This window comes from Lonchura striata, chromosome 13, assembly GCF_050655825.1.
Source record: "Lonchura striata isolate lonStrDom1 chromosome 13, ASM5065582v1, whole genome shotgun sequence".
NCBI classification, from domain to species: domain Eukaryota; kingdom Metazoa; phylum Chordata; class Aves; order Passeriformes; family Estrildidae; genus Lonchura; species Lonchura striata.
This window is the reverse complement of record NC_140715.1, coordinates 14,941,114-14,962,051: the sequence shown is the minus strand read 5'-3', so window position 1 is coordinate 14,962,051 and position 20,938 is coordinate 14,941,114. Positions and strand designations below refer to the sequence as shown.

Genomic DNA, 20,938 nt, shown 5'->3' with positions numbered 1-20,938 from the left:
TGCTCCAGCAGCAGCAGGAGTGGGGCTGGGTGGGCAGGGAGCTCCCCAGAGCCCTGTGCCCTCTGTGCTGAGCCCAGCAGGAGCCCTGGTGCTGTTTGCAGCACAAGCACTGCCAGCCTTCTGCAGTGAGACCCAGGGCACCACAACATATTGAAATAGGCACAGGGGGAAAAACAGGATCTGCAGGAGACTGGCCCGTCACAGCCTGGTTTTTAAAGCTTTAGCAAGAAATTTGGTTATTTCATCCTTGAGCACAAGCATGAAATTAAGTCAGATCCTAACACCCCGAGCAGCCAGCTCCAGGATTTCAGGCAGATGTCAAAACTCCATGACATGCACTGGCAAGGGGCTGCACTTGTACAAATATGCCTGTGGACAGCTGCTGGTGGGAGACAGGAGCAGGTTAGGCAAAGGTGAGATTCAGCCTAGAGCATGAAGCAAAACTGTACCAGATGCTCTGAGCCAACTTGTCTCCAGTTTACATCCACAGTTTTGGCCTTTGCATCTGTTACAAAATTAATTCTCAAATGTCTGTGGAATGTCTGCAAATGTCTGTGGAATCATTTGCTACAGATCATACTCATATCAACTGTATTGCCCCATCTTAGCAGGTCTCAATTAAAAGCTGATTCGCTTTCATTAAAGGTCCTTATTTCATTCCTGTGATAATCAGTATAATAATTTGTGGCCATTATTAATCACAGCCATATGGAGCAGTGGATGGAGGGCAAAAAAGGCCACAACAGCCTGCAAGTGGATTTGCATTAAATTGTTTTCTCACATAGAGATCCCCAAGATGTATTTCATGATGTTATGACAAGCAAAACAAAGCCCTAAGTGAATCCAGGACAATTTCCTTCAAACTCCTGCCTCTCTGTCCCGCTCCTGACCCCTCACCCTTTTTTCCTCCTACAAAGTCCCAATTCCATTTCAGTTACTTCTATTTGCTGCCTGGTCCTGCAGCATCTCCACACTAAGGCTGCTCTGAACATATTCCAGCCTGGAGATGTTTGGTTCATTCAGCTCAGCTGGTCTGGGGTAGCTCTGGCTACCCTGATGGAAAGCTGATTTAGTTTGCAGCGTTTCTTTATACACTCTGCAGAAGTTGTCACTTCATCCCTAGGCCCCTTTCCACACTATTGCTAAATAGTTTAAAAATCTCACCACTAAAATCCTCCACTGACCTTAGTATTGATCCCAGTTTCTAATCCACAGCATAACTTTGCCTCTCACCACATGCTTTTTTCCTGAGCAGCTGCAGAATTCCCAGAAGTGCTTATTGATGTGGTGTGACACCAGCACGCACAGAACAGGAAAGAGCTCCAAGCAGAAACAGTTTGGCACACTCTGAGCCTTCATCCTAAGAGCTCTTGGGATGATTTTGCTCAGTCAACATACTAAACCTCCCTTTAACAGCCTAGATCTTTCTATACCAAAAAAACAAACCAAAAAAAGTGCCTTCTACATTAAGTTTAGATAAATTTGGGGAAATCACTCTGCTCACTGAGCTCTCCTCCTGTGCTCACAGCCATGGCCTCACACTGGTGTCTTGCACTCATGCCTTATTCATGTGCACCATGTTCTCACACTGACATTTTGACTTCCAGCTTGAGCCCAGCTGGGTAAGTGGAAAGTGTTTTCCTTGCTCTAGTCTAGGTCAAATGTAGATTGGAAACATCACATCCTAAAGCTGGTGATTCACCAAGGAGGGCATGAGACCTTGGCCCAGTTTTCACCAGGCTGCATGGGTCCAATAGATGTAACATCACTGTTATGTCATGAGATATTTTGAAGCTGTTTCTGCAGTGCCTACAGACATATTTCAGACTATTTTTTTTGCCTTCCAAGTTTAGAGATGTAGTCACTGTGCATCACACAGTGCAAATACAGTGGGTAATGAGTGAAGTTCTTCATGCAGGTCTGACAAAAACTTATACTCTATTCTGAATTCTGTTTCATAAAGTAATTATTGCAGAAGGTCAGGTCTCTGAGAGAGAAGCGTTTTTCATTAATTCTTTTTCACAGTATTATTCAGAACCTGCCAAATCCAGCAGGAATCCTTCCACTGATTGTAATGGGCTTTGGATAAAGCCTGCAGTTACCATACTAGATATATTTGCTGAAGATTAATTTGAAAAATTCAGCAAATATGTAATTGATTATAATTATTTGTAGTAGGAGGCAAATGGCAATGCTCCCCCCACAGAAAGTACCAAGGAGTGACTATATAATATTCGTCATTAATAACAGACACACAGCTGGGCTCTGAAGCAGCAATGCCAGCTTTGCAGCTCTGCAGCACTTAAGGATACAACAGATTTCATACAACACTTTGTCCAGGGCTGTGTTCAAGCCTTGTGATATTAGACACAAACTCTGTTTATTATTTGGTGGGACACCTCCTCCTCCTCCCCTGCTCAGCTGGGACAGAGACTCCCAAGGCAACCAGCACTGACCCAGATGATAAATAGGCAAGGATCATTTGAGAGCTGCAGAACTAGTGGGTGAATGAGGACATTTCTCCATTCTCTATGAAGAAACGTGCCACCAGTGTGTGCAATCTTCAGGAACAGGAGGTTATAACTCCTGTCATGATCCCACATTCCCAGAGTTCCGTGATTCCTTCCCCAAGTTATGCTCAAACTGAGGGGCTCCAACATCTGTAAGGCAAAGGCTCAAGCTGTTCTAGCAATTGTCACTGGCAACTCATCAGGGAGAGTTTTGCTGTTAAAAAGGTGACAGAATCAGCTCTGTGGAAGGTATTTCCTCCCCACACCCACACTCCCTCCATCCCACAGCAACAGGGATATTTTAACAGTTCAAAGAAAGAGGAGAAGAAAGGAACAAAGGCTCTGTTCAGTGTTGTGGAGAAGGTCAGACTCCTGATTCTAAAGTCCTTGCAAAAACAAAATGGGAAACAAGGAGTTTCTCTCTTTTCTCCTTCCCCAAGGAGCCAAGTGCTCTGTTAGGTTATCCTTAGCCATTGTGATGAATTTTTTTCAATTTCTGATGTAGTTGAAACTTAAAGAAATAGTGGAAGAAATATGGAGCTGGAAGAGGCAACATTGCCAGAGGAGAAAGTAATAGCTCAGAAGGGAAATAGGCTCTTCTTGCAAGCCTGCCAGAAGTTACCAAAAGAAAAATATACTCCAGAACTTGGTTGCACAGATCTAAGACCACTTGCTAATGCAAACAGTTTAGTGCTTTACAAAAAACTTAATATTCCTGTCTAGTCAAAAAGCAATGGACCCCACCAGCTGCATCTACAGCAGCCTCAGCTTCCGACATTGGAGAGCTTGAAGGAAATATTTTCTGCATTTTTGAAATATCTTCAAGAAACTCTTCTAGAAAGTAGTTGTATCTACTCTTTATTGTACAAAGTAGCTATTATCTGTAGGAGCAGCATTATTTATTTTATCACCAGCTGAAAAGTTACCTGTGTTTTAGTGACTGGGAAGTGACAAAACCCTGGAAATATTTAACACATCTAAAATACTGTTCAGCTACCTTTCACCAGACACCCAGTACCTTAAGTGGATTCTTTCTATGGCTCTGGGATTTAGACACCTTCAGCTATAACCCAAAAGTCTTTACAGTAATGACTTTTAAAAACAGGTTTTTCTATCCTTAAAGAAGTTTCTTTGAGAAGGTTTTTCTTCTTGCTTCCTGTTAAAGGTTATTTTCCCATCCTATTAATCAGAAAGCTAAAGACTCAACATCTATGGTGATCCAAATGTCTTCTCAAAGTTTATTGCTTTCAATTTGTCTGCTCAAGGAGGGAGAGAATTTCCTTTGCCCTGCACAGAACAAACATAGATCACCCAGACTGTAAAACAAAATATGAAGATCCAAAGCTCAGCTTTTCTTCAATGCTCATTAATTTTTGAGTGGTTAGAAGGTCACCTGAGATTGAGTCTCAATGTGATTTTAGACCTTGATTAGAAAATATTTTAGTGTTGAAGTTAAGCAGAAGCTGCAAAGAGTCAGAGAAGTGTTTGCAAAACACCTTTGAGCACATATTCCTTGGAGAAGAAACCATCTTTTTCTGTAATGACAGACTGCTACCCCAATGGGACTGAACTTTGTCGAGCTCAGAATTATGGTAATATATGCACTTTTTAAAAAGTCTGGGAATAAGTTTGACTCAACACTGCAGAGCAAGAAGTCTCTACTGCTGTATGTTTGAACAGCATTCAGTACAGTGGGGTCCCCAGTGTCCCATCCACACAAATGATACAAGACAAAGGCTTCCCTAGGAACACCAAAGCAGCCCTGGGACTCTGCCACTTGCCTCAGGCTGTCACAATTAAGTCAGAGCAGGTTCTGCTGCCAGCAGGATGGGAGGGAATCAGGTGTTGCATCATTTTTTACCTCCTAAAATTCCACCACAGGAACAGACATTTGTTACCTGCTGTGGGTCGAAAAGAGGGGTGTGAGTACAGGCTGAAACAACCTCTACATTTATAAGTAGAAGCTCTGGCTCTGGTGTCATCCCACCATTGCAAGTGGTGGGATAACAGCAGCTGACCTCCCGTGGCAAAAATGACTGGAGGACCTCTCAGAGCTGTCCCAGCCCTATTATTTAGGAATCTATTAGCACAAGGCTTTCATCTCTTTCAAGTACTAATACAAGTAAAGACAGATGAAGATGAATAAAGCCAAGCTCTAGTTTAATAATTTGGGAGTCCAGTGGTGGAGTGAGTGGTACACCTTCTCAGCAGTGAGAGGGTATAGCCAAAAGACAACACAGGTGCCTTCTTTCTTCTCCTTTAATCCATTTTCAGACATTCAGTTTCCCCAGCTGCTGATACTGTAAAAATGTTGCTTGGCAACATGGTAACAGGGGGAAAAAAAATCTTCAAAAACATTAGGAGTTTTTGTCCTTAGAAATGTACTAGTTCAGCACATCCAGCCTCCTACAGATCCATTTTAGAGGAAGAGGCACAATGATTTCCCCCCCATGAACTAGTTCCAGCAGCTTTTAAAGCAAAGCAGTCAAAATGGGACAGGGGCAGGGGGGCCTCAGATGCTGAAGGGGTGAGACAGACCCTCACATGGGAGTTGCAGGCAGTGTGTTCCCATTTTCATTCCCCTATTTAATACTGAGCATTTGTCTGACATCTCAGACGAGACATCTGCACACCAGGTATTGTCTTAATGGCACCTGAAGAGGTGATAACTTTATATCTCCCTCCAAAGATGCTGCCATAATGTCCTAGGATGCAGTGATGAGCTCCACCTGCTCTTTCCCACTCCAAATTACCAGATGCTCACTAACAGTAATGAAATGGAGCCCAATTTTCTTCCAAAAGTGGCAATACCCAGGTAGACAAAGGGCCAGGCTGCTGAAGAGCTGGCAAACCCAAGGACTGAACTTTTTCAAGAGAAGTCATTGAATCAGTCACTTCTTTACTGCTGACCTCCTGTGAATAGCCACACAAGGGACTACCAGTTCATTATTGCCACTGGCATCCACTGGAATCAACATTCCTAGAAGATATCACACTGTAAAGCCCATAGAAAATAGTTTTAAAGTTCATGGCTTGCTTCCCACTGCACTTGCACTGGAATTTGTTATTGCACTGCACTTTTGATGTCCACAGAGCTGTGCCTGGTTCATGCTGCCAAAGCCTGGTTAGAAACATTTATCATCTGTAAGCCCAAACACAGCTTTGCATCAAGAGGAAATGTTCTGCCTTGTACGAGGCAAGAAGTAAGTGATGAGAGTTCTTGCAGACACAAAACAAGTACCAATATTTTTAAAGCAAGATCCCAAAAGATATCTATCTTTATTCAGCTGGAAGTAAACAGCTGAGCTGTTGTGATGGCAGCACAGGCTTTTCAGCATTGTGTGACCCCATCTCTGTGGTTATTAATGCAGAGATAAGAAATCTAGATGGTTGGTCTCATAGGATCAGTGTCAAAAGGTCTGTCAAGTTTGAGTTGTGCCTGCTGAGCCCCACAGTTACCTAAAAATGAGGAAATACATTAGAAAGAACAGATTGCAAAAGTGAGAGATTCTAGAGTAAATAACATAAATGCCTATAAACAGGAATAAAACACTGAATTAATGCATATCTTTTTTTCTGATTAGAGAGTTATGCAGATCAGGAACAGCTCCCCTGAAATGAAAAGCCAATGAAAGGCAGCAAAGAATCTGGCCAAATCAATCTAAACTTGGGAAGACTGAGCACTGTGTGGGGAAGGGAACACTGCTCTGAAACACTGCTGGTAGCCTGCTAACTCAAACTCCTGCTGCAATGCCAATTTAATTAACACGCTTAGCTGCTCCGAGATCTCCAGGATTGCTCACTGGATTGGCAGCCTCCTCTCACTGCTCATTGTGCAACTTCTCCAGCGAGAGGGAGATGAACGAGTGCAGCAGAGCCATCCTTTCCTGCTGAAGGAGGAGGCCACACTCAGTAATTTGACTCTGACATACTGTCTTGTTTTTGCCTGTTTAGCCATATAAATAAACACAGGAGAGCTCCTGCAGGCTAATGGAGGGGATGGCAGCAGAACCAAATCCTCTGGTGGCTGCTCATGGCACAGGGACTTGGCAGCACTGGTGGCACATCCACCCAGCACAGCAAAGCCCAGCTCACCTTCCAAATCACCACCCAGCCAGAGCCACATCCGTGTCTGGACAAGATCCTGGTGTGTGAACACTCCCCAGAGGCTCTGATTGAACAGCAAATCTCCCTGCCCTGCAAACTCTTGTCTTGTTTGAGAAGCACCTCCTGACAGAAGGGGACAGAAACACGATGGCAATATTGCTGGTGTGGACAGAGCCCGAGGTTAAAGCACAAAAACACATGCTGCTTAAGGGATGACAAACTCCTCCTAAAGAGCCTGATACTCCCAGATTAGCTCATCTGTTTATTCTGAGGCTGCAGCATCCAGGAGGGAGACAATCAGCAGGATAAAAAGGCACTGAATGTTTTGGGTCCTTGGAGTCCTGCTGCTTTGAGAAGAGGCCTCCAGCTATGCCAAGGGACAAGCCTGTGGTTTTTTTTGACTGTGGAGAATTGGAGTTTGGAATTGAGGGCAGCCTTAGGGCTCCTCTGCAAGTGCAGTCTAAATTTAAACCTGCACCCATGAATTCACTGGAAGCTTCACTACTGGTTTCAACTTTAAATGTCAATGCAAGATTAAATCTTAAATTCAGCAGTGATAGTTTACACCTCCTGAAGATACACATCTACAGGCATCCAATTCCTTCAATTAAATTACAGTGGCAATTAACTTCTGGACTTTTGCATGAGGGGCAAAGGAGAGCTGCCACAAAGCTATTGCCCCCTTCATCTCACTGGCACCCTGAGACATTCCCCACTTCTCAGAGAGAGGAGTTACCCCATTCTCCTGGTGAAAATGTAGTTGGGGCCCTCCTACTGTGAGATTGCCTCAGACCCAGGGGAGTCCAATCACTGTTTAATAAACAAACTAGTTTGGATCCACCATAAAAATATTTTAAGCAGATCCATCCCACCTACTCTCAGTATTTTTATTGAAAATATTGGTATAGGCAAGCTTAGGTTTTAATACCAGTGTGAAAGACAAATTAGCATTTCAGTAGAAAGTAAAAAGCTCATACTCAAGTCAAATTCAGGACTTTTCCTGTGAACTGTAAAAGACCCTTGCACAAGTGATGCTTTTAATCTAACCAATTCTAAAGGATATTTTCAGGTTATTCATGCATTCAGAGAGGAAAAAGCATCACAAGGCATTTAGGAGAGGACCAAACCAGGACAATCCACCAGTGCCCAAGGGGGAGGTGTTTTCTCCCTGACAGAACATTGACTCCAACCAACCTCTGCAGCAAAGCAACACTAGAACAGGGAGGGGAAAACAGCAGAAATTAAAATGTTTCTAATTGCTATATACCATCATATATTTATAATTACTTCCTCTTGACCAAACACAGTGACACCTGTGGGTCCAGCTGCACTACCTGGAAACAAGAATAACATAAATGTAATTGAGATCTGACTTCATCTGTACAACTTACAGAACCATTCTAATGTTTGCATTATGAAAGAGAAAGTCTGAGCTGAAATTATCAGGCAAAGTGGTCTGTGTCTAAGAGCTCTACTCTTCAGTAGAGAAACCACATTTAAAAACCCAGCTCCAAAAAGCTCAAGTTCTCTGCTTTTTATTCCCTGTAGGAATTAGCTGATGAAATTACTCAGTGTTTTATTCTTCAGTTATTAGTCCCACTGAATGAGAAATAATTCCTTTTTTTTTTTCTTCCTCTTTTCATGATGTAAAGCTTGGCAGAGTTATAGGAACTTGAGCACAAAAAATGAACAAGATACTCTGCTCTTCCAGATGAGGGAAGAGCCACACAGAGACACAGGCTCAAAGTTGTTCTAAATGTGGGTTTTTCAGTTTGTACTTCTCCAGTCACACCCATGCAACTCCTGTTGCATTGTGCTCACCTGCAACAGAGCAAATTTAGCCTATTAAGTAGCAAGAATTCACAAGCAATTTGTGATTTTTTTTTAGGAGGCTGAATTTGTATATTATTAAAAATTAAAACTTCAGACTATTGGAAACACTTATTTAACTCAGTCTTCCCTCCTTATTATCCACTGCTCACTCCTTACAATGCATTTCCAGCATGTCAACCCTCCAACTGTGCCAGTGCTGCTGAAGGAATTCCACAGATTAGGAATGAATAGAAAATCTAACACCAACTCCACGGTCCCAAGGCTGCCAGAGTTAAAGAAGCATTTGGGCAACAATTTGGGATTCTTAGGGTTCTGCACGAGGCCAGGAGCTGGATTTCAATGATTGTTGTGTTTTTTTTTCCCCCTTAAAGGAGTCAGATTCCTTTTTCTGTTCCCAGTGCTTGCTGCACAAGCATTTGTCACACCTGAACTCCAAGAATGGATTCCCAGCTAAACACTGACATGACAAGAGAAAACCCTGCAAGGGACAATGCTCTGGATGTTTAATCTGAAAAATCCATTCTTATCCTAGGACTTGCATTCATACCTTTGATGAACTATCACTTCCAAGAACTCTGGAATTATTTGGAGTAACTCACCTACTCAGTCTTAGATTTACAAACACCATGTGTACCAAATTATACTCATTCACAATCCATTTTCACTAGAAATCTTTGACCTTTGAACACTATTTTTTCTCATTACTAGCTGCAGAATTTTCTTTTTAGCCCCTTTTTTAGAGAGAAAACTCACATCTCTAAGTCTCATCACTCAAAATTGTACAGGTAGCAGAGAAATAAACTCAGATATATTTTTTGAAGCTATGAAAGATGATTGCTTTACCTCATGATAGCCTGGGCATAATACATGATATACAACTAAAGATTTTTCTGAAGAAGGAAAAAAAGCCTAAAAATTAAGCAAGGACTGCTTTGAGGCTCCTGTATAAAGCACATCATCTTTTACATTCTAGCCATCAATAGAATCTCCCATCAATTTCTGTCCCATGAATGGATGCTATTAAAACATTTGTAACAGGATACATTCCAAAAAAACCCTGCAAAAATAGTGGTCTATGTTTAAAAGTTTACATACTCTGTTGAGCAGACAAAATACTGAGTGGTGACTAACCTATATGCTTAATGACACATATCATCCAATCATCAAAATATTCATTTTCCTGGGTTCATCTGAATAAACCAAGGATATCTCTGTGCTGCCATCTGCTTTGATTCTTATTTTGTTGTTGCTGTTCAGCCATTGCACACAAATAGAAACACTCCAAGTGTAGCACTGAAGTCTTGATGCAGTTTCAGAAATATTTCACAATAAGGTACACAAGAAAAATGTCCCATGTAGTGTCAGAATATAAATTATGGCAACTGGTCAGCTTGAGCCCCTTTTCTGTCACTAAGGGGTTGGGAAACCCTCTATTTGCTGGGACAGGGCTTCACAGCAAGAGGGAAGAAGTAGGAAAAACAAAAGGAACCTTGTTAGAGGCCAAAATTGCAAAGTCATTGTAAACAGCTCTCATTCGAAAAGCTTTTTGGACACATTTCTTTTTATTTACTATCTATCCTGCAGCACAAGTTTGGCTTTGGGAAGCTCTAGGGCTTTTATTTCACCTACCTACCCCCACAGCCCACATGAAACCTGGCAGAGATCAGTCTCCAACCTCCACAGAAGGGCATGCAAAAACACTTTGCCTAAATCACACCAAGAAATGGAAAAATTGAGTTCTGAGAAAGCATTTATGCAAAGCATAAGGCAGGAATTGAGAAACCTGATAATGCCCCAGTGACAAGGAACAATTCTAGCTGTAGGTAAAACCCTCTTCCATTGCTGCTGGCAGCAGTCAGGGCCAAGTTCAAATAGCCAGAGGGACTCTGCAAATGAACAATGCCATTGAGCTGAACCTGGGGAGGATTCTGGAGAATCTTGGATTATTTTCCAAGTACCCTTCATGAGGTGAAAGGCCCCATCTTGCAAAGCAGGGAATCAAAGTCCAAAATGTGCAAAGCTCAGGAAAAGAGTAAATAAACTTGAGACAAGATATTTATCTTATTTACATGTCCAAACTCCCCAGCAAACCCCCACAATTCAAGCACAGGGGTAGCCCAGAACAGTCCTCGGGCAGCTCCTCTGCACAAACTCTAAGTAACAACCTCACCTGGAGAATCCACTGCCTACATCAGTAACAACAATTCCACCTCTGTTAGTCAGAGAGCATTGAAGGGAAAAGTGACATGTAGGAAAGAGCCCTTTTAACATGTCAATTCGCTGCCATCCATCAAGAATTCCACTCTGTGGCATCACCTGGAAAAACAACCCAGCCCCACAGAAATCTCCGTGGAAAGATCCCAGCCAGAGCTCTGGGAAGCAGGACCTGTTCAAAGTTGGCTGCTCTTCTCCAGCTTCTCATTTCTGAGCTTGACTCCACTAATGAAATTACTTTTCAGCTGGATCTGATCTGTGCCAGCTTGAAGAGTTACCTGGAGCAGAGTTTTGTATCAAGCAGAGCCATAACAGCATTGTCAAAGTTTCTTGTGGCAGAAGTGCACATTTCTAATGTGATTTCTTATTTTAATAAACTGCAATAAAGAGTAGTGAGTCTCCTAAATTGCATCCACATGACACAGGGAGATTACAGCAGGTCTGGGATCTCTACCAGCTCAGGACATCCTTGGAGGAGCTGTGCTCTCCTTAACCACTCTCCTCTGACCAGCAAAAGAGAACAATGGATTTATTGTCCAATGACACAACTTAAAATGAAAAGGTGCTTTTTTCAACATTCACAAACTACCCTTAAAACTTCAGTTTTGAAAATTCTTCCCCAGAATGACAAAACCCAGGTTTTGATCCAAAGAGTAAAGCTCTTAACATAAAACTTCCATAAAAAACAAAGACTATCTATCTCACCTCTCCAAGGTATTTCCAGCATTACCCAGGAAGGTCTTGCTGTGGCTATTAGCTGACTAGTTACACTGTAGTTTTAGAGACTCATTACAGTGCTCTGCAATTATTGCCAGCTCATCCTAAATTACCAGCTTCTCTAAGCCTGGGTGATGCAAACAGCACTTAGACAAAGACGTGACAGTGTCAGGCTAATGCAAGACCAGGAACTCCTGTCAGTGGAAGAGCACAGCCACATGTGTGATCACTCCCCAGCACCAGCCTCTCCAGGTCACTCACTCCGTTCATTCAGCAGGAGGATGAATCAGAGGTCCTGGATGGCTGTGCTTGAAGGCTCTGAGCTGACACTAAATGATTCAGAGCAGCAATATTAATGTAAAAATATCCTCCTGCCAATGCTTGTGCACATCTCAAGCCCTCCCCTCAAAACAAGTCACCTGCAGTTTTCCTGGCAGCTGAAAAGGAAGCTGCAGGTGAAATTTTGGGCAAGGGGAATTCAAGGCTGGTTTAATGCAAGATAAAATTAAGTGCTCTTTATTTCAGTAGTGCTAGAAAAAACTTAAGATGGCTCATGCCGTGCTACTGTTGGAGCTGAAGTGATACAGAATAAAACAACCAGTGCAGATGACTGAAATTAAACAGGATAATGAAATCCTAGAAAACAGCCTGAGACACCCCACAGCAACCTGATCCTTTGGGTTTATCAACGTCAGCTACAGGGCTAAAACCATTCCTTCAAAGCATTTCCAACCACCTCCTCTGCCCCACAACCACCCCATCCCCAGGATTAGGTACCTCTGAGAGCAAAATCTCTTGCAGAAAAGGGAAGAGAAGCTCTCCTGCCAGGTACCAACACCAGGTACAAACCCAGCAGCACTGCAGTCACACTCGGCTCAGAAATGGCTTTAAACTTTCTCCAACTCCTCAGATAGCCTTTAAACTTCAAGCTAACCCAAGAGGCATCAAAGCATCCAAGTTCCTACCTCCACACCTCAGCATTCCTCAGGCACAGCCCAGCTGCCCACAGAGCCCCCAGGGGGGCCTCAAAACCACTCCAACATATTTATTTGCAGAGAGCTGATGAGTAGAGGGCTTGGTTAAGGTTGCATCACCTCAGGATAACCAACACCATCAGCCACACTCTCAGTTGTGAACCCCCTTGTGCCCTACCTTGCAGTTCTGTGCATGGCTGGCCTCATCCAAATTTGCTCTGCTGCAGGTAAGAACAATGCAACAAGAGTTGCATGGGTGTGACTGGAGAAGTACAAATTGCAAAATCCACATTTAGAGCAACTTTGAGTCTGTGTCTCTGCGTGGCTCTTTCCCTCATCTGGAAGAGCAGAGCGTCTCGTTCATTTTTTGTGCTCAAAGTGGGGATCAGCAGTGGGTCAGAACCCACAGGGGAGGTGTCCAGGAGAGCTGGAGCAGCCAAAACTCTACTGTCATCTGTCCCCTTTCCCATGTGTGCTGGGTTAAGGATAACCAGCCCTTCACTCAAGCCTCTGTGTCTGGGCTCATATCCATCCCATCCTGCAGGTGCTGCCTGTCGACTGGAGAAGGAGCCTGCTCTGCCAGGCAGGATGTGGCATCTTCTCATCCTGCTGTCCTGCTTTGTCACCTCAGAGACTTCTCTGGTCACCCAATGGACAAAATCACCTCAGGTCCAGCAGGCTGGGCAGGCTCACAGTGCATGCAGAAAATATAAAACCCTTGGAAAACACAATGCACTTTTTTTTTTAATGCAGGTACAAAGGACACCAACACCATGATAACTTCTGGTGTCTCAGCTCCATGGACATCTTTCCAAGAGCTCAGCCTGTAGCACACAGACAGAAGGTGGCTGTTAATCACAGTTTCCCCCCTCTGCAGCCCGGGAGGGGAGGTTAAACACCAGCAAGACCTTATCTGTGCCAAGCAGCCATTTTGGGTCTCCATGCAGGGTGTCAGCAGCGTGGTGATGGATAAGGGAGCCTTTCCCCTTGACAAGGCTTTCCATCATGTTAAATGAAGTTTTGACAGCTTTGCTGTGTGCAGCCTGCCCTGCATGTTGACTTCAGCCAGGGGAGAGCAGCAGCTCCACATCCAGGGTCACGGCTCCATGGGGGCAGCAGCAAAAACAACAGCCCAAGGACTCAGAAAGGAGAGCAGAAAAGTTCAGAGCAAGGTAGGGGGATTTGCTGAGTCTAATTAGCAGGGAAAAATTAGGGGGAAAGGGTCTAATTCCCAATTTAAGTGACCTTCACTGCTGCTATACTTCTCTGTCTTCTTATCATCTCACACCTGACAGGAAGCAAATCTTTGGGTGTGCTTATTTTCTGAATGTACTTGATACAGACAACCAATGGACAGCTCCACTGTCCATTCTTCTCCAGGTTTAGCGGGAAACACCCAGGCTAGAGGGTGTTACCCTGCTTAGGGTACACTGCATGCAGGAATTGAGCAGCTTCTTGAGAAAGGACTAAAGAGCAAAAGGTGTGCACCCAGAAATTGGCTGAATTTCTGGACTGAGAGCCAGCAGGGAGACTTGGCCTGCTCTGTGGGTGCGTGGTGGGAGAGGGACATGGGTTACTGAACCCATTTATTTCATAAGTTAGTGGCCCCAGAGTGTAGTCTAATAAATGCTGACCTTTACTTTTACTTTTTAAAGCCTGATGAGACTTCTGCCATGTTCACAATTAAGGTAATATTTAAACAGCTCTCCTCAAAAATCCCTAAAGCCTTATCTAAAAGTCCCACTATATTCCCAGGTCCCTATCCCTACTTCCCACCTTGGCTGGCACTGCCCCCTGTCCATTTTCCCTTCTCCTCTACTTTCTGTCCTTACCACCAGCAGCATTGGTGAACCACCAGAAGCACAGAAAAACCTGATTCAGCTTTGGGAAATAGTATTCCACTTTTTATTTTATCATCCCCCCATCCAAGTGTGCAGAAGTTCACATCAAAGCCTGTTACCCTCGTTGCTGTTCTCTTGACATACTCTCAATACCAGTTAGGCAGCCCTGGCTCACGGGAGCTGACAGCTAAACTGGTTCTGTGACACAGCACAGCCTACCCATGAAAAGCGTGGAACAACATTTTTATTTGCAAATCATGTTTCTCAGAAGACTCCTCAAGGCCCTGTGCAGCACAGGTTTTCTGCAGCCCTTCCCAGAGCCAGCCAGGGGCACCCAGGGCTGTGTGTGGGTACCATGAGTGATCCACTGGCAGTCACGACAACTGCTCCACCTTCCAGGAATGTGCCTTTTGTGGTCCCCAGCTTGTGAAGGGTTCTGCACGAAGATGATGAGCACACAGTTCGTCCTAAATGTAGAAATCACACCTACAGGGGGGATAAATAGCTTTCTGACAAGTAGACAGAAGCTAATTGAAGGCTTTCACTAAAATTGTACAGTAGCAAAAGGTAAAAGTTTAATGCTAAAGCAGCTATAAGATAACAGAGGAGAGAGATAAGTGTTGGCTCTGCTTGTTGCATAGACTCTGTTTGTTCCAAGAAAAGTTAAGCAAAAAGTCCACCTCCCAGAGAAGAATATTAATATCTGTTAACTTTTTTTCCCACTGCTATTATGCATATGTGTCATCGAATTCTGGCATCATTCCTCCCTTTTAAAAATATTTAGATGATGTCTTTTCTAAATTTCTTCATCAGGGAAGAATGGATAAGATACAATGCTGCAGAGTTGTGTTACTCAGATATTCTTTTTATTATTCATTACATAAAGCTGTTGATCTAGGAAGTTGATTATTATTCTATGGGAACAGACACACTTTGGACAACTAGACTGGTACCACTAGAAACAAAACAAGACCAAAGCAAAAGGAAAAAAATCTGTAGCAGCAAAACAAAGACAAGCTTTTGCTAGGTCAGCTCCTGTGCATTGCCTTAGGGAAAATAGATGCCTCTGTTGATTTTGCAATTTTTATTCCTCGGCTCAGGAGGAGGCATTTGGGAGGAAATTACGGATGGTTTCGCTTGGAGGAAGTTTAATTTTCAAACTGCTCTGCCCACATGAGCTTTGCACAGAAGGTCTCTCAGGGCCCCCTTTTGTTTCTCGAGTGCCGGGGGGAGAGTCCAACAAGCATCTCCTCAGAATGGGGTGGTGAAGGATAAGCAGGCAAACAAACTCACTCCTCATGTCTCAGGCTAGGAGGAGATTCCAAGCCTGAATGAACTATTTCAGTTTATTACTTGGCACTTTAATCATGAGCTGGTGCTTTTGCATCCAAGATCTGTCTGGACTCAGTGAAATTAATTCTTTTTTCAACTTTATATTTGTTCATTCCTTTTTTCCACAGCAATGGAATTGAAAAAAAAAAAAAAAAAAGGCATTCATAATTCTCACTGCTGCTTGGTGATCAATACAGAAGTGTCAGAGAGGTGTCTGGCAAGATGTGTCTGAATTCTCCAGAGTATTTGCTGTGCTGTACTCAGAATAACACAGCAGTGCTGTGTCCTGCACATGAGAACATTCCCACTGCCACAGGAGTGGAGAGATGCTGACAATCTCAGAGTGTCAGGAGCACACGGGCTCACATGAGCTCTTCTTCACATGAAGAGCTCACAGACCCCCATCACTGAATGTTTGCTCCTCTCTGGCAGTTTTTTGGTCTCCAAAGAGTTCTCACTGGATTCCCCACTGGTAAACTCCACTGTGCCCAGGCCAAGTTGTATCAGGCACTGCCAGTGGTAGTTTTTCAAGAAAGGTGCTCTGACTGCCTGGGGAATGGGAACTGCCATGTCCTCACTAACCTCTGGCACAGCAGAACTCTGTGGCTGATTAGGATCATTTGTCCAAATGCTCAGCAGTCCTGAGAAACCCTTCCTAAAAGGTCTCTGCTTTTTTACATGTCACACAGATTTCTGGCAAGAGAGGCAGAACAGTCCCTAATAAAACTGCAGAGCAATAGGACACTGCTGTAGGAGTAGGATCTGTTTGTGTATATTCCTTCCTCTGGATGTTTGTTGATATTATTCACTGCTTAAATGTGAATTGATGGCTTGTGTGCAGTGTTTCTTTGGGGGATCTGCCAGTGCAGTAATGAAATGGGTGTTCTGCCTGGCCAACAGCAATTACTGTTCCCTCTGCCTCCTGTCTTCACAGCCTGCAAGTCAGTTTTCATTTCTGCCAGTTGCACGGAAATTGCTTGTCCAGCATGATGGGTTTGTTCCTCTCTCTGTGACCCATCACACAGCTGGGCAGCCCCTGGAGAGTCAGGTTTGCGCAGCATTGTTTTGGGTCGCCTGCCAATAAAAAAAAAAAAAAAAAAAAAAAGAAAAAAAAAAAAAAGAAAAAAACCCCACAAACAACAAAAATCTCTCAAAGACCAGGTGGCTGGAGAAGGCAGAAGGGCAGGTGGCTTTGAAATTTGCAGCTGAGCAGTTTGTGAGGCTGTGCCAGCCCCAGAGGGACCCCAGCAGCTGCACACCAGGCTGGAGGCAGCAGGCAGTGCAGTGGGGTGAGTGCAGCAGAAAACACAGAGTGAGGAGCTCCGAGAGCAGCCAGGCAGAGAGGAAGGAACTGGAGTATCTGGGAGAGCTGTGGCACTGCAGGGCCCCAGCAAAGCCACCAGAGTCTGCAGGGTCTGTGCTCCAGGGGCTGTGTGCACGGTGAGCAGAGCGCTCAGCTCCGGCACTTGGCACAGAGGTGGATGGGCTTTTCCAGCTCCCTGCTGGTGCAGGAGGTCCAGCACAAACTCTGCATAAGGTTCTGAAGGACCATGCAGGCCTGACTTTTATATGGTGGCAGGGTTATATGATTTAGGATATATAAGAGAAACCATGCCAGAAGCTGCTCATGGGTCAGGTCAGGCAGGAAAGCCTCTGGTGGGACTCAGGGGACACTGGCTGCCAGGACAAAGGGGCTCTCACTGGCCATGCTTGTCTTCTCTTCTGCTAAAGGAGAGGCAGCACAGTCTTGTTCCCTCAGTGTTTCCTTCCTTTGCACATCTCTGCCTTTAAAATGTAACTTGGACATCACAGAAGCAGAACAGATATTCAGTTTTTCTCTCCACCACAGCCTAGAGAAAAACTGGTGTTACATCAGAATTAATCTAGAGCACTACAGGTGATGAGAGGCCTTCAATTTTCAGGTCTAATCAAACCATGAATTTTTGCAGGACTTTGGATGCTGACTCAGAAACCTCCATGCAGCCACTGCCTACTCTCAGTATCAGAAAGGGTTAAAATCATTCCAGTAAAATGAGAAATCTCCTAAAAAATTCTACTGTGCCTTGAAATTGCATCAACTGTGATAAATGCTGAAAAAGTTTGTTTTTTTTTCCCCAGCACTTTTCATTTTGATGCTCTTCTCATTCCAAGTGGCCCAAGGAAGAAAGCTGTGAAGTTTTCATTCCTAAAGTGCTTTCAGCAAGACTGAAAGGGAAATTCAGGGGCAAAGCCTATGCCTGAAGTGTGTCCAGCTAAGCAGACTTCAGCTAATCAGTGAGATTATTTTGAAGTGCTTATCCAAATTGAATCTGGAAACTTTTATGTGGTTTTAACACATCCCCAAAGCCTCACATTACAATGACACAAACATGACACAGTGCATCCTGTTGCTGTCTTTCTGCTTGATTGATGATTAAAAAAATAGCATCAAAGCACCGTGGCAGGTTTTGAATTTTGATTTCTGCAGGAACTTTTGGAAAAAAATTCAAAGTTTGTGGGGGAAAAAACCCTTGGAAAAGCCTGTTTATTGATATATTCCTTAAAATGTTTTTTTTTCTTGGCAATTTTATTGTGGTTCTTTTCCCCCCAGCAATGGCCACTGTGAGCACAGCATGGGCAGACTAGAACTGGGAAGGTGGATAAATTTTATTTTATTCACACAGGATCTAATCCCTGTCCTGCTGCAATCAGCAGCTCTGTTGAAGTTGATTGCCTCCAAAATTAAATTTAAGCCCAGGAACTCTGGGAATGTGTGTTCCATGTCCTGGCTGGGAGGAAACAGCAAAGGTGGGTGGACAAGGAGAGGATGTTTTGCTTTGTAGCAAACACCAGTTAAGGAGAACCAGTGGCCACCAGGGGCTCAGGGACAAGGGGTGACACGGGGCCAGGGCTGCTGGGTGTCACTGGGGGCTTCTGGCCAGGCCTGGGAGAGGGGGTGAGGGACAGGGGAAACCAGCATGGCTTGGTCCCCATCACCTCCTTATTCTCATCTCATTTCTCCTTATTCATTTGTATCATTACTGTGTTCTTTTGTCCTCCATGCTAATTTGTTATTCTATTATCTGTGGAGGTGGCTTCACAACACAATTAAGGAAAAGAAATCAACATTCCCAACCTGCTTGGTTGTGCTTGCTCTGTTAACTGTCTTTTGAAAATCTGTATTTAATTAAAACAGAACATTAGGATGCTGTTTTGGAAGGTTGTAAGACTGTTCTGTTCTCCTATCCACTGAACTGTTTATTATCTTTTCAGATTGCCTGTATTTGTAGCAATTTTTGATGCATTATGTTTTGTGCATATGTCAAAATCAAACTAACAATGGATGGACAAAAAGAGAAAAAAATCCCAGATTTTCTTTTTCTCCAAAAAGTAACAGGTATTTACAAACTGCAGTCTTATTATTTTTATCAGAATAAGAAAGAAAATTTCCTGAGCACAAATAACAATAAATTGACCTTTGATGTTTCTTTGTCCCAGAGATTAATTTGTCCTGTTTAATTATGGGATTAGTATTCTTTATTGTGAATATTTTTCTTCTTTTCAGACCTGTTGTAACTTCATGCTATGGAAATGACTGATTGAACTGATTCCCTCTGCACCAAATAAACGCTACTCCCACTCCACAGGCATTATTTGTGCTGGGAATAATTGTTGGATATTTTTGAAAAGCCACATTCAAACCAGGATCATACCTGACTATTTGAGAACATAAAAGCTGGATCTTAAACTAATTAATGGGCATGCACTGATCCAGGATTTTCTTTCCCTTTTTTCACAGCCAGTGAGCAGACAGCTCTGCAGTACATAAAAATATCAACTTTTGGGTCAGGGAAGGACTTCCTAGTTCCTCCATTTCCTGGTGTAAAACTGGGATTGGTGCAGTTTTGCTGCTGCTCCTGGCCTGGGTCAGCTCAGGCTTCCTCACACCAACCCAGTGATGTCTCACAGGGTGACCCAGGAGAAATTTTCTTTAATGGGGCCAGCTGGGAGATGAGCTCTGCTCACAGCCATCCCAGCACCCTGAAAGTGAGACTCTGTTCTATTGTCAATCACTCATGTTTTTTATAGCCATCCTCACAGCAGATTTCATAGGAAGTCCAGGGCACCAAGCCAAGGCTATTAAATGTAAATACAGTAGTGTTTCTTTTCCACCGCTCTCTAATTGCCTTTGCCCCCTGAGAAAGCAGCTGATGTGAGGGGGGACCCTCTAACAGGAAATAAACTGGGTGTAAATCTAGGCTAATAAACTTATGCAGAGACCTCAATTCATAACACAATGCTGCAGAAGAAGGAGTTCATCCAAGAGTTAGGAGCTCAGCTAACACTTGCCCTTCCTGGAAATGAGTATTCTGGGTCACAATCTGCTCCCGTATAGGTTTTAATTAAGAGCGACAACAGCAAAGGGGAAAATCTACATATTTACTGAGATAAAACTATAGTGGGGAGAGATTCTGCCCCCCAGTGGGGCTATTCAGTGATAAAATACACAGTGCTGGAAAGCAGGAGAGGCCTCTGCAGCTCTACAGCACTGGGCTGCTTCCTCTGCCCAGTGAGTCCTGCTGGGGTGGGAGAGAGGTGCCTGGAGAGAAATCCTCAGCAAGTCCTGCTCCCACTGCCAGAGAAGAGCACAGAATGAATTGGATTTGAAGGGATCTTAAATCTCATCTTGTTCCAACCCCCCTGCCATGGGCCGGGGCACCTTCTACTAGAACTGCTCCAAGCCCCGTCCTACCTTGACCTTGCACACTTCCAGTGCTTAAATTGCTTGCTGAGTGGCAAAGCTAAGGGAGATTTGTGCCTTGAACCTCAAGAAACAAATAAGGCTGTGAATCTGAAAATATTCCTGTGCAGGAGGAGTAACTACTAAAAGAAGAAAGTTCTCTGAGCTCAAGTGTTCCTCACATACCTCTCTCTGCTCCACCATGGACTCAGTAGTGAGTGAAATATTCAACTAGAGGCAGAGAGAAGTCTCCAATAAACAACTTAAGGGTCATTTATTTCTCTGTAAAGCTAGGCTTTTAAATAATAATAATAATAAAGTATAAATAAGTTTCTGCAGCAACATAAAGTTACCAGCTATAAAAAGAAATAAGAAGCCAAGGGCATGCGGAGCCTTGCTCTCTGACATTCTGTCACTTCTCAGTGGTGCTTGCTACTTCACCCTCAGACCTTCTTTTCCTCTTTGAATTCTGTTTGATTTTCTCTGAAAACTGTTTTTGACATTTTGCATGATGGATGTACTATGAAAAAAACATTTCATTGTCTTAAGGTATTCCAGAAAGCCCGTTTCAGTTCTTTTTTAATTCATATATACATGCAGTTGCATGGTGGATAAAGGTTTCCTCTAAGTAGATCTGAAGATCCTTACAATTCATTAACCTTTTTCTGAGGTAAAACTCAGGTGCATCCT

The 20,938-nt window shown here is 43.6% G+C and overlaps 1 long non-coding RNA gene across 1 annotated transcript in view; it reads left to right on the top strand.

Moving 5' to 3' along the window:
• The window catches only part of LOC146766188 (uncharacterized), a 30,470-nt gene extending 12,011 nt beyond the window's left edge, over positions 1-18,459 (top strand). The window contains exon 2 of the long non-coding RNA XR_014958329.1: positions 6,095-18,459. This is a non-coding gene — a long non-coding RNA (uncharacterized LOC146766188). The remainder of the gene's footprint in view (positions 1-6,094) is intronic.
• Positions 18,460-20,938: the final 2,479 nt, after the last annotated feature.